Genomic DNA, 12,241 nt, shown 5'->3' with positions numbered 1-12,241 from the left:
CTGTTATTTGCACTATGTGTAGTTAGTGTGAGAGGACAGCTGTCAGTGAGGAAGTGGGCCCTTGCCAGACATCAAATCTGCTAGCCCCTTGATCTGAAACTTCCCAACATTCAAAACACTGAGAAATAAATTTTTGCTTTTAATAAGCTACTCAGTTTATGGCATTTTGTTATAGTAGCCTAAATTGACTAAAATCATATTTGAATTTAAAATAAATTCAATTAAAGAACAAAGAAGAAATCATGAACATAGAATAGGAGTGAGAACAAATTGTCACCATTTGATAGAAAGACAAGATAACTGAAATGGGAGTCAAATTATGTAAATTCTGGTTCCAGACTGACACTCGTTATGTGACCTTTATCTCCCTGAATCCCAATATCCTTCCATTATAAATTAAAACATACAGATTAGAAGATTCCTAAGACATAAACTGGATAGTTGTTTAAGAAATGAACTTCTTCTTCCTGGTCATACAGCCTCTTTGCATTTAGAAGTGTCCATGTGACTGAATTATGGCCAACGAAATCTGGTATAAGTAACATATGCCACTTTTAGTCCTGGCCCTTAAAAATTCCCACAGGTAAATATATCTTCCTTCCTCTATTTGCTGAACCGAGAAGACTATAAAGCTCTGGGTCACAAAGCAGCTTTTGCTGACCTGGATGGATATTGCCTGAGTAAAAAAGAAATTTTTATTGTATTAAGCCACTGAAAATTTGAGATTATTAGAGCAATTACCCTTTGTCACCAATCTGATGGACAAGTATTCTTCTAGTTTTAAATTCTGTAATTTGCCAAAAATCTTTGAGTGCGATAAAAAATGTAGAAAAAATGGTCAAAATTGGTGTCCTTGACTCAAATCTTGCTCCTCTCTAATTTATTCTCCTTTGCAGTAATTGGAACACTCTGAAAGAAAGTGACCAATAGAATACAATGGAAGAGATGGGATGTGATTTTTAAGGTTAGATCATAAAAGACATTAAAATTCCCGCCTTGATCTCTTAGATTACTTGCTCTGGAGAAAACCAGCCACTAGGTCATGAGGATATTCAAACAGTTCCTGGAGAGGCCCAAGTGGAGAGGATCCAACTTGCCAGCACCAACTTTCTAGTCATGTAGCCATGTGATGAGTGGATCCTACCACCCCAGTCAAGCTTTCATAAGTGCAGGTCTCATCAATATCTGACTACAACCTCATGAGAGACCCTAAGCTGCTGTGTGTCAGAATTCCTGACTCACAGAAGCTGCAATATTTAATTAATAATCTTTGGGGACTGTTTAAGTTTTATTATGAGGAAATTCAAACATACACAAAACAGAGAGATTTATGTATGACCCTTCATATACCCATTGGTTAGTTTGAACAATTGTTAATATTTTGATGTTTTTTTCCTACATAATTTACATGCAATTATCACATTTAACAGAATTAACAATAGTTCTTTACTATCAACAAACTCCATATACCACGTTTCACATGTTGTATTTGATTTACATTTCTTGAGTCTTTCTTATTCTCTAAAAGTTTCCCCATTCCGTTATTTGCCTTTGATCAATTAAAAGCACCAGGTTATATGTCAGAACAGTGCTTCTTAATTTTAATATTTGAAATATGAATTATTCAGGGATTGTATTAAAATGTAGATGATTCTTCAGTAGGTTTGGGAAAGGCCGTGACATTGTATGTTTCAAACAAACTCCCAGATGACACCTATTTTAATAGTCTGAGGACCACACTTTGGATAACAGTGTTTTATAACCCACTCCAGATGTAATGAATCAGAATCTACGTTTTCCCAAGATTCCTAGTTGATTCATATGCACATCCAAATTTGAGAAGCATTGCTATTAAATGAGAAAGCAGGACTATATATAGTAAGGAAATGATAATTATTTTTACCTTTTCTTAGTCCCTTAAGAGAAGGGTGTGATTTGCCTTTTGTTTATAGTCAGCTTCTGTTCTGATTGGACAATCTGCTTTTTTAATTGCCTGAAACCCATGTCATACTGGTTAAGTATTTTGAATACTTTTGTTATTTTATATATATATATATATAATACATATATAATTTTAATAGATTGCCAGATAGACATTTACAAGTTACCGAAACTCATAATGAACACATATTTTTCTTGTTGGCAGCTGGTTTTATTATATCTGCTTTTTTTCTAAATACAAATAGACTAATATATGTTAGTATTAAGTCATCATCAGATAATTAATAAGCATCTCATGGTTTACACAATTATCTTCTAATACTTGCTATAATTCCCTTTCATCAGTCAGTGCTTATAGATAGGCTTTAATTTCCTCAAAACATTAGAAGAGAATGTCAACTAATGATGAGAAATTTGATTGCATCTCTCTGTGCTCAACACTCACGCAAGTACTGAGTGTTCAGAATTCTCAGTGTTCAGAATTTTTAAATGTCAGAAATAAAGACAAGATGTATCATGGAATACAATAGTGATATTTGTTGAAAAATAGAGCAATTTTTGACATTATAAAAAGAACTAGGTAAATCTTAAGACACCTTGATATTAACAGCAAAGAGAGAATCTTAAGTCTTGTGGATTATTTAAGACAGATATATTGTTATTTTAAAGCAGAGAATATTTAAAAATAACTAAATTCAAATATATTTGTCTTATTTATATTGTTTGAATTTCTTCATTATAGGTATTTTTCTTTCCTTTTTAGAGAAATTCACTTTTTTAAAATAGTATTTTTTCCTGAGTTTACATGCTATTACATTTACATATGTCTGTAACCAGCATGTGCTGTTCGTGTGTCTGTGTGTTTTAAAACTTTATTTAGATGATATCATACTTGTAGGCATCATTATGAGACATGTATTTTCCTTATTTAATATTGTTTCTGAGAAATCTCCACTTATTCCATACTCTGGAATCATATACATGCTCTACATTAAAGGAGAAAGGTCTGAAAAAGCTTAATGTACCATTTTCAACAACCAACTTGACTGTTTTAGTCCGAAAAAGAAAATTTCAAATATTAAATTTTAGACATTAGATAAGATGTCAATTAGGGAAGGCTGGGGGACACATTAGAAATCATTCAAGTAAACTTGCTCCTTAGGCAGGCTTTGGGGTCTTCTTGATGTGACATTATTAAATTGGGGTGAAAATATACTTATAACAAAGATGTTTTACCTAAGAGTGTGACTTAGGTTAATACACTTTATCATGTTTTATACTGTATATTTCTTGACCACTCTTCTATTTTTCATTTTTTGTTGTGTTAAAACTTTAATTTACTATTTATTGTGCTTACAAAATATATCTAATCCTAAATCCCAAGGAATGTATTTTGATCAGTACAGGGAACAATACTGTGACATGTTTATGGATTAATATCATGGAATAATAAATATTTACTAGATGAAATACACAAAACAGTTGAATAGATTTTACTCAGTCTTTCTTACAATATCACCAAGAGACCAGTTGAAAAATAACAGCACTAAAGTATTTTTTTTTAGAAAATTTATAATAATAGAAAACAGAACTTTAAGATGAAGTTCCCAGCACAGTCTTATGGCATCATCCGTAGGCACTGTCAGTAAGATTGAAATTTTTATCTCCATTATTATTTTCGACATAGTACCTTCACAGACAGAGCACAGGTAAATAATGTTCTGTAATGAATTCAGTTCATAGTGCCAGTATCTTGAAAGGCACTGTGCACCAGTGCTTCCTATCATATATCAACAGGGGATTACTAGTCTCAGCTCTTCTCATTTTGCTCTGCAAACTCTGGTGTTTATCTTAATCTTTTCTCTTTTTCCTTACCAACATATGTTTTTTGTATCATTTAGGCAATTTTGCCTAGGTATCTTCTTTGGGGATTACAATTTCTTTTGTATATCCGGGGATCTCTTATTGGAAGAGATCCCCGGAAAGGAATTAGGGACTTCAACATTGTTGATTTATGTGTGTGCTAGTCCAATCTAGCAGCAGTTTTTTCATATTCCTGATAAACACATGAAGAAATCAGCTTTCCCAATTGCATGATCACTTGCCAGATTATTGACTCAAAGTAATCAATAGCTGGTAAATGAGTTAACTGAGAAAGAAACATCATACTGCTTTTTATTTTTGAGGAGGAGGGAACCATTAAAAATCAATAAAAATCAATTTAAAGTTTCTCTAAATAAAACAAAAAATCCTACCAACCGTTAAGAAAAGCAAAGTGGAATTCAAATTTGTCTGATAGAGACATAATTATCTTTTACAGCATGAGCATCATGTAAAGTTTATCTTTATGCTGCAAGGATTAAAAATTTAATTATAAAACACAATCTTAATTTCTCTGTAAATGACCCATTTTTAAACTTATGAGTTTATTGTGACAGTGTAATAAGGATACCTTTAAATTATTGTATTTGTTTTACCTTGGAAGTAGGACAAAATTTTCCCTGTACTCCATTCAGGCTACCGTTGGGCAAAACTGTAGTTCATCTTCCCAAAATCTTGTTTTTCTTTTATCTCCTCTTGTTTTTATTTTGTGGTATAGATCCCTCTCAGGAACCTAAAGTTTCATATTTTCTGTTTCTTTAACCTTTCTTTAAAACCTGATTTCAAGAAAACATCTTATTGATTCATTCAAAGTAGCATAGACATTTTATTAAACTTTTTAAATTTCCATTTTAACACAAGACAAAGTTCTAATTTTGCTTACACCCATAAATGAAATTCAAATTAGGTATGAGTTGGAGAGGGGGACAAAGTTTGAGGCATATCTCATCTTACCATTGTGCATAATATTGAAAATTATGCAATAAGTTATTTTCTATTACATTCATGGTAGATGTCTGTTGTCAACTCAGTACTATCACCACTGCATTCCAAGGCTGGAAACTGGATTTTCAAGAATGCACTTTCTTGGATGGTTCTGAGTAAAGGCTCCCAAATTCCACTGGGTATCCATTGTCCTCATCCTCAGGCTATTATAATTTTTACATCAGATCAGACTAATGTAACAATTGAGAACATATATAAAAAGATGAAAAGTCATTAAAAAGTTTTTTAAAACATGTAGAAAAAGTATAAAAAAAATGTGTAAGTGATATCACACTAATACTCTAAAACTTTGCTAAAGATACAAAAATTTACTGGGTTGCCCAAGCCAGAGACATTTTTATAAGATACCCAAGAAATTAACAGCTATAAAAATAGTGAAAAAATTTTAGATGGGAGCCTAAAACTAAAATCAACTCATTTTCTGGCAGAGTTCTTCCCAAATGTCAAGTCCACAAGAAGGGATGTGTGGCAAAAAGTGTCTGCATAGAGTTGTCTCAGACACCAGCCACTCTCATGCTGACAGGCTTTGCCTTTTGCTCAGGTTGGCTTCAGAGGTGCAAGTATATTGGCAGATGCCTACTCAAGATAGGCCAAGGAACCCTGAGGGATGTCGGCTAGCTTTCTGTGCTGCACAGTGATGTCCTCCAGCACCTGCTGTGAATGCCCAACTATGTCAAGTTCTTCTGGACCAGCATGTCTTTCCACTATAATTCATTCCTTAGTTCTAAGAAATCCTCTTTGATAGCATTATCTGGTTTCTGGACAGATAATTGCAATCTTTTTGAAGAAAAAAACATCCTATCTGTCTTGCAATATCCAGAAACTCCTGGATACACTGATCAACACCAGTTTGAATTTCTTCCTGATTGGTGCCATTGACATACTTCTGACTCACCAGAGAAGCAAAGCAAGCCTGAAAATATGACTTCAACTTTTCCATCAAGGTACTGTCATAAGGTCTCAGAGAACCTGGAGCTTCCTGAAGAAGCAAAGCCTGGATTGGGAGTTCCAGTGGGGGTGGTGGGGGACCCAGTGGCTCCACAGGGAACATAATACCTGGTGGAGCTGCCATATCTTGAATGAGATTTCTTTTAAAGAGTCAGTGGAGATGTTAACTAGGCAGTTGAATATGAATCTGACATTCAAGAGAGTAGTCCAGAACAAATACATATTTGAGAGTTATTGACCAAGAGAAGGTATTAAAGCCAGGATTTCACAGAGATAAGGAAAACACAGAGGTGAGAAGACTTATGTTCAAATCTGGAGTACTATCAACAGTTGGAGGTTAAGCCTAGGAGGAAGAGACAGGAAAGAAGTCTGTTGAGGAAGGTTGAAGGAAAGCAGGAAAAAGTTGAGTCATAGAAGCCAAGAAAAGAAAGCATTTAAAGAAGGAGGGAATAATCAATTATTTTAAATGCAGTTTAAGTTTCAAATATGGTAGGGACAGAGAAGTGATTTCTGATATTTCATAGCATGGAAATTATAGCAACCTTAACAAGAAGAGTCTTGGAGATGTTATAAATATGAAAGTGGTGGGGACAAGTGCAAGTTAAGAAGAAAATAAAAGGAATTTAAAGAGATAAATAGAGCTTAATCAAAACAAAAATGGAATATACAACAACCCAACAACAAGAGCTATGAAACAAAAACATAATTTAGCAAATAAAACATCAAAACAACAAAGCCCCCAAACTATCTTTAGATTCCCTTTGAGCTATGTTTAAAAATTTTTTTTGCCACTTATCTTCCTCAAACAGTAACCTGTATTCCACTCACTCAGCTTTACGCCTGTGCTGCTCTAGATTCCACTTCCACTGCTCCTGTAAACTCTCTCCACTGTCACTGATGACTGCGCAATGAGACTTTATTCTCTGCACTTCTCTAAAGTCCTTGAAATACAGTAATCCCTCCTTATTTATAAGGGATATGTTCCAAGACATTCATTATATGCGTGAAACCACAAAAAGAAGTGAACCTTATCTATACTATATTTTATACATCATACCTATGATAAAGTTTAACTTATAAATTAGACACAGTAAGAGGTTAACCACAATAACTAATAATAAAATCAAAATATTATAACAATATACTATAATAAAAGTTATGTGATTATAGTCTCTCTCTCCCCAAATATCTTATTGTGCTATACACACTTATTGTACTGAACTGTGGTTGGCAGTGGGTAACTGAAAATGCAGAAAGCAAAACTGCAGATAAAGGGGAAAATAGTGTACTAATTACAGTCAGGACTCCTCCCTTGTCAGCCATGACCTTCTGTTACATTGTTTCTCCTTTTTATCATGTTATTCTATGGGTCATCTCTCTTCTTCCCTCCCACAAGTATTGACAATTTTTATTTTCCTTCAGCATTTATACTTTCTTCCATACTAATTGTCCTACTGACTTACGGCTTCAATGATCCTTCAGTATGAGTGATTCATCTAGTTAAATCTCGATCCACGTTCACTTCCAAGTTCTGCACTTACATCTCCAACTTTCATATCAACCCTTTCACTTGGATAGCCTGTAAGCAGCCTGTTGCAACTCTGCTCTTCCTCCACACTTTTCTTAAGATGAAGAAAGTAAGCTATCATAAAGATTATGTTTTTTGTATAGCTGGAAGTTTTTCCAGGGTCAGAATAAATTTTATAGAAATAGAAACTCCTTTGAAACGTTATGTTTTAGAACTTTAATGTTTAAATGGAAAACAGTTGTTAGTAGGAATCTTTTAGTCCTGCCAAATGCTGAGAGTTATGTAGAAAGCATGCTTGTATAGAGTCATTAATCAAATATTCAAGAAGACATTAATAATCCAAAACTAAATTATCAGTATGATTTTTAATTGGAGATAATACACTTAATACCAGAGTAGAAATATAGTTTGGAATGTGAACACTGGGTATTTAGGATACAATATTTTCATTGTATTTTCCTGTAAGAAACCATAATGTATACATATGTATATAGCAATTAAAGCAATGATTATGATTGTAACTAATTAATTATATTCACCTCAAGCGCTTAATGTTACCTGGATAATGATTATGCAAATTATTTTTGTTAATAAGTAGCAGTTTTGAATAAATAAAAACTGTTTTAAGGAGGAAGTGTTATTTAGGAGGCCTTTGAAGCATTCGTAGGAGTTACATAAGAAGCTACAGGGAAACTGAGTGACCATTGAGGTGAAAACTCAGGATGTCTGCATAAATCTGAGACAAGTTCAATTTCACTGAATATCTATGGGTATGATAAAGGTGAAGATAAACCTGAGAAAATATTGTGAATAGACTTGAATACCTAGCTCTGAAATGTGAACTTCCAGAGATAGTGAACAACCATAACGTTGTTTTATAGTTGCCTGGAAAATGAAGGGGCACAAATTTTAGAAAATATAATCTGACAGTGGTGCACAAAATTCATTGGTGGCTGGAGAGGGAGGAGGTGGATAATTGGTTTCCTTGTGGTAGTAGTCTGTGAAGAAGGTACCATGGCATTGTTGCATTCCACATGGTAGAAATGGCTATAATTTGCCCAGACCTGAGCCTCCCATTTCCCATGTGAAGCCTGGAACTGTGGGGCCAATCAGAGACAAATTATTGCTCTTTGTGCATATCTAAATTCTTGTTCATGGCAAACAAACACAGTCATCATTGGTTTCTAGCCTTATACTGTCCAAGCCAGAAAGCTTATCATCCCCATTTAGAATTTTAGACTAGTGAATAAAAATTTTAACTTTCTGGGAAGCTTAAGTGTTTTATTTTTTATTTTATTTTTATAAGAACAAGGGCCTTAGGACCGGTTAACTTGTGTTTGATTTCTCATTCTCATGCATATTATGAAAGTCACAATTCTTGGAGGCCACTTTTCCTGGTGCAAGATAAGTGAAAGAATACATAACTCAAGGTGTTTAAGATTGTCAGTGAGATAAATTATGTAAAGAATCTAGCTTACTGACTTGCTTATATGGGTAATCAACAAATAATACTGGCTTTCTTCCTCATTATAATTGACCTTTTACAGAACTTGGCATTATTGACAATTTCTTTCTTCAAACTTACCTCCGTCTCTCCTCTTCAATAACATCTACTTTTCTGGTTCTTCTCACACCCCTCTTTCCCTCTGCATACTTTTTTGTTTCATTAGCATTTCCTTTTCTTATAAATTGACTTTTTCTAGAGTCCTATTCTCTGCCCTTTTTCCTTTGTACTCTTCTTAGGTAATCTGTCTAATAACCACAATTTCAAACACTATATGAAAAAATGATGGTTTCAAGTTTTTAGATTTAATAGAATCTGTCTCATATCAGTTTTTCCTATGGCCAGCTAAATGTATACTCCTAGATACTATACAAATATTTAAGGCTCAACATATCATCTAAGTTTGTTTCCTTTTTGTCCTAGTCCTAAGCTGCTACAACAAAATATTAAAAACAGGACAGCTTATAAACACTAATTTCTTTTGTCAGAGTTTTGGAGATTGGGAATTCCAAGATCCAGGTGCCTGCAGATTTAGTGTCTGGTGAGGGCCTGCTTCCTGGTTCATAGATGGAGGGCTGTCTTCTCATTGTCCTTACATGTCAGAAGGGGCAGGAAAGTTCCCTGGGTTCTCTTTTATTAGGGCACTAATCTCTTTCATGAGGGCTCCATCCTCATGACCTAATCACCTCCTAAAGGGCCACACCTCCAAATACCAACACATTGGGAATTAGGTTTTAACATATGAATTTGGGGGGACACAAATACTCTACAGCCACTTTCTTGTGCAATTTCCTCTTAAATTTTCAGCAAATGGTGTCACTATCAACTGACTTTTTCATGACAGTATCCTAAAAATGTGTCTAGACACTTTCCTCTGTCTTATATTCTGTTATAGATAAATTGTCACCTCCTAAATTGTTTCCAATATGCCTCACTTCTTTCTGAAATGGCCACAGTTCAGGCTTTCTTTGCATAGATTATTATTGTATCCTTCTGACAGGTTCACAAAAGATTCCATCTTTTCCTTCTGCAAATTATTCCACAGTCATTTTTCTAAAATACAAATGTGATCTCCATATACGTCAGGGTAAAACTCAAAATCCTCCCTTGATGTACAAGGCCTCTAGGAGTCAAGACTTGCCTGAGGCTTCGGCCTCATCAGTCTCACTAAACTACTGCATATATCAGAGTGCAACATTAAAACCTTTTTTGCAGAAATCGTTTTCTCTATTTATCATGTCCTTCCCCATCTTGTCTTTAATCTCTACACGTCTTTTAAACTGTCAGCTGAAAAGTCAGTTATTTAACATTCAGCAAATTCTTATTAAACCCCAACTTAATGTGCCAGGCACTGTGCTAGCTAGTTCTTCGTGAATAATTTCTAGACACTCAGACACTTCTCGTTCTGCTTTGTTCACATATCTGTTATCAAATTGAACTGTCAGGATTTGCATATGTATCTGCTTCTTTTACTGAACCGTGTGCTTCCAGAGGGCAGACAATTTGTCTTTATCATCTAGGTGTTATTAACTCTTAACACAGTCATAGATAATCATTAAGCACTGAACAAGTGAACAAATGGTTACTTTAAATAACATTTCTTAGAGAGATTGGAAAAAGTATAATTTGACTTGAGCTTAGTAAAATACAAACATGTTTCCTGACATTCTAAGCCTACTGGGCTAGAAAATGAGTGTTTTAAAATAAATGGAACACCTCAGCATTCTAGTTAATTGGCATGAATAATTTCTGACAGAAGGTTGAATATCAAATAGCTATCTACTTTACCTCTCTTTTATATATATTATATCTATTTTGATAGAAATTAGCAATAAACCAAACAGATGTTTACTCACAGATATCATTGATTTTCATTTGGGTGTGGATAATGAGCACTAAGAAGGCAGGTGGAGTTTCCAGGGAGTAATTGATGTTGATGTTTTATGCTATCATGTGGATACTTTGAAAAAAGAAGAGACACTAGACTGTCATTATGTGCCCAATAATTACAAGCAAGGGCCACGTGGATCAATGATTCTTTAATGAAATGCTGTGTAGCACACACTGTCATTATTTTATTCTTACAAATAAGAAGCAAGAACGAATGATTCTATTGAATTCATGGACATAAAGGTCTATTTGGATTGTAAACTCAATCTCGTCCTTTTATAAATGAGGGAATTGAAGGCCAAATACATTAAAGTGCTAATTCCAGGTGACAAAGAAGAGCTACTGTTAGAGCCAGGATAGAGGTCAGACATTGTAACTAAAATTTCTTCCCATTGTTTTAAGTTGCAGCAGAAGATGATACCCTGTGAACCATGAGGAATTAAGACTGGCATTATATTAATTTTTTTTTTACCTTTTCCTCCTTTTTTTAATTTTAAAATTTATATTTTTAGAGACAGGATCTTGCTGTGTCACTCAAGCTGGGGCTCAGTGGCTCAATCATAGGTCACTGCAGCCTTGAACTCCTGAGCTTAAGTGGTCCTCCCACCTCAGCCTCCTGAATAGCTAGGGCTACAGGCATTACATTAATTGTAAACACATTAATCAGTCATTAATTATTTGCAGATATGTATTAATTATATTGCTAATATTTCCATGTTAACTAGCTGAGATTTGATACTAATTTTATATCAAATATTTTACAGATTTTATTTTTTCTTTGTTAGCTCTTGAACAGCATCAAAATATTGGCAGCTTTTCCTTTAACTTTGTGCAGATAACTATGATTTATGGTGTTTAATGCAGTTATTTATCTCAGGCCCCATAGAATACCAGATCTAGACTTCCTGTATTATATTTCTATTGGATTTCCTATACTTCCTGGGAAAATTGTTGGAAGGAGTTGGTAACAGATAGGTCAGATCCTCAGGAGCTCAGAATTAGAATTCACTAGGAAATTAGTGTGACAAGAAGGCTACCTGATGATCTGGGAGTGGAATAAACAAAGAGAGAGCAAAGAAAAGAAAACAAGTGGTAGAACAGAGGAAATAATAGAATAGCAAGGACAGTATTTAAGGTATTTAAGGAAAGTAAGGAAGGAACTCAGAATGATAAGGTAGGAAAGTTAGGCCTGGAAAGATTGAATAAATTCCTACTTGTTAGGGGTAAGATATTGTGCTAGTCATTTTCAGTTATCTCATTTAATCCTCACAATTCCAGAACATATTTCCATTTTACAGGTGAGGAAATAAGATGCATTGAAGTTAAGCCATGTGCCCAAGTCACATACTCAGTAAATGTCAGGAGTAGGATTCATACCTAGACTTCGTATCTCTTCCTGGGCAGAAGGAAAGGTACATTAAATGTGTCTCAGAATGATAATTCAAGGCTGGTAAGGGTGGCCTTGAAAATTTAATGCTTCTTAATAGGTCCTGTATTCTAACTGTATCTTGATTTAAATGGCCCTATAGTGCCGACCTTGGGAA

At 34.3% G+C, this 12,241-nt stretch overlaps 1 long non-coding RNA gene and 1 pseudogene across 3 annotated transcripts in view; one reads left to right on the top strand and one right to left on the bottom strand.

The window, feature by feature from the left end:
- The window catches only part of LOC129532138 (uncharacterized), a 439,616-nt gene that overhangs the window by 95,970 nt on the left and 331,405 nt on the right, over positions 1-12,241 (top strand). The gene's annotated exons all lie outside the window — the stretch shown is intronic.
- On the bottom strand, positions 5,304-5,899 carry LOC101148506 (mediator of RNA polymerase II transcription subunit 28-like; annotated as a pseudogene).

This window comes from Gorilla gorilla, chromosome 11 (genome assembly GCF_029281585.2).
Source record: "Gorilla gorilla gorilla isolate KB3781 chromosome 11, NHGRI_mGorGor1-v2.1_pri, whole genome shotgun sequence".
Taxonomy (NCBI): domain Eukaryota; kingdom Metazoa; phylum Chordata; class Mammalia; order Primates; family Hominidae; genus Gorilla; species Gorilla gorilla.
This window is presented reverse-complemented; position numbering and strand designations above follow the sequence as displayed.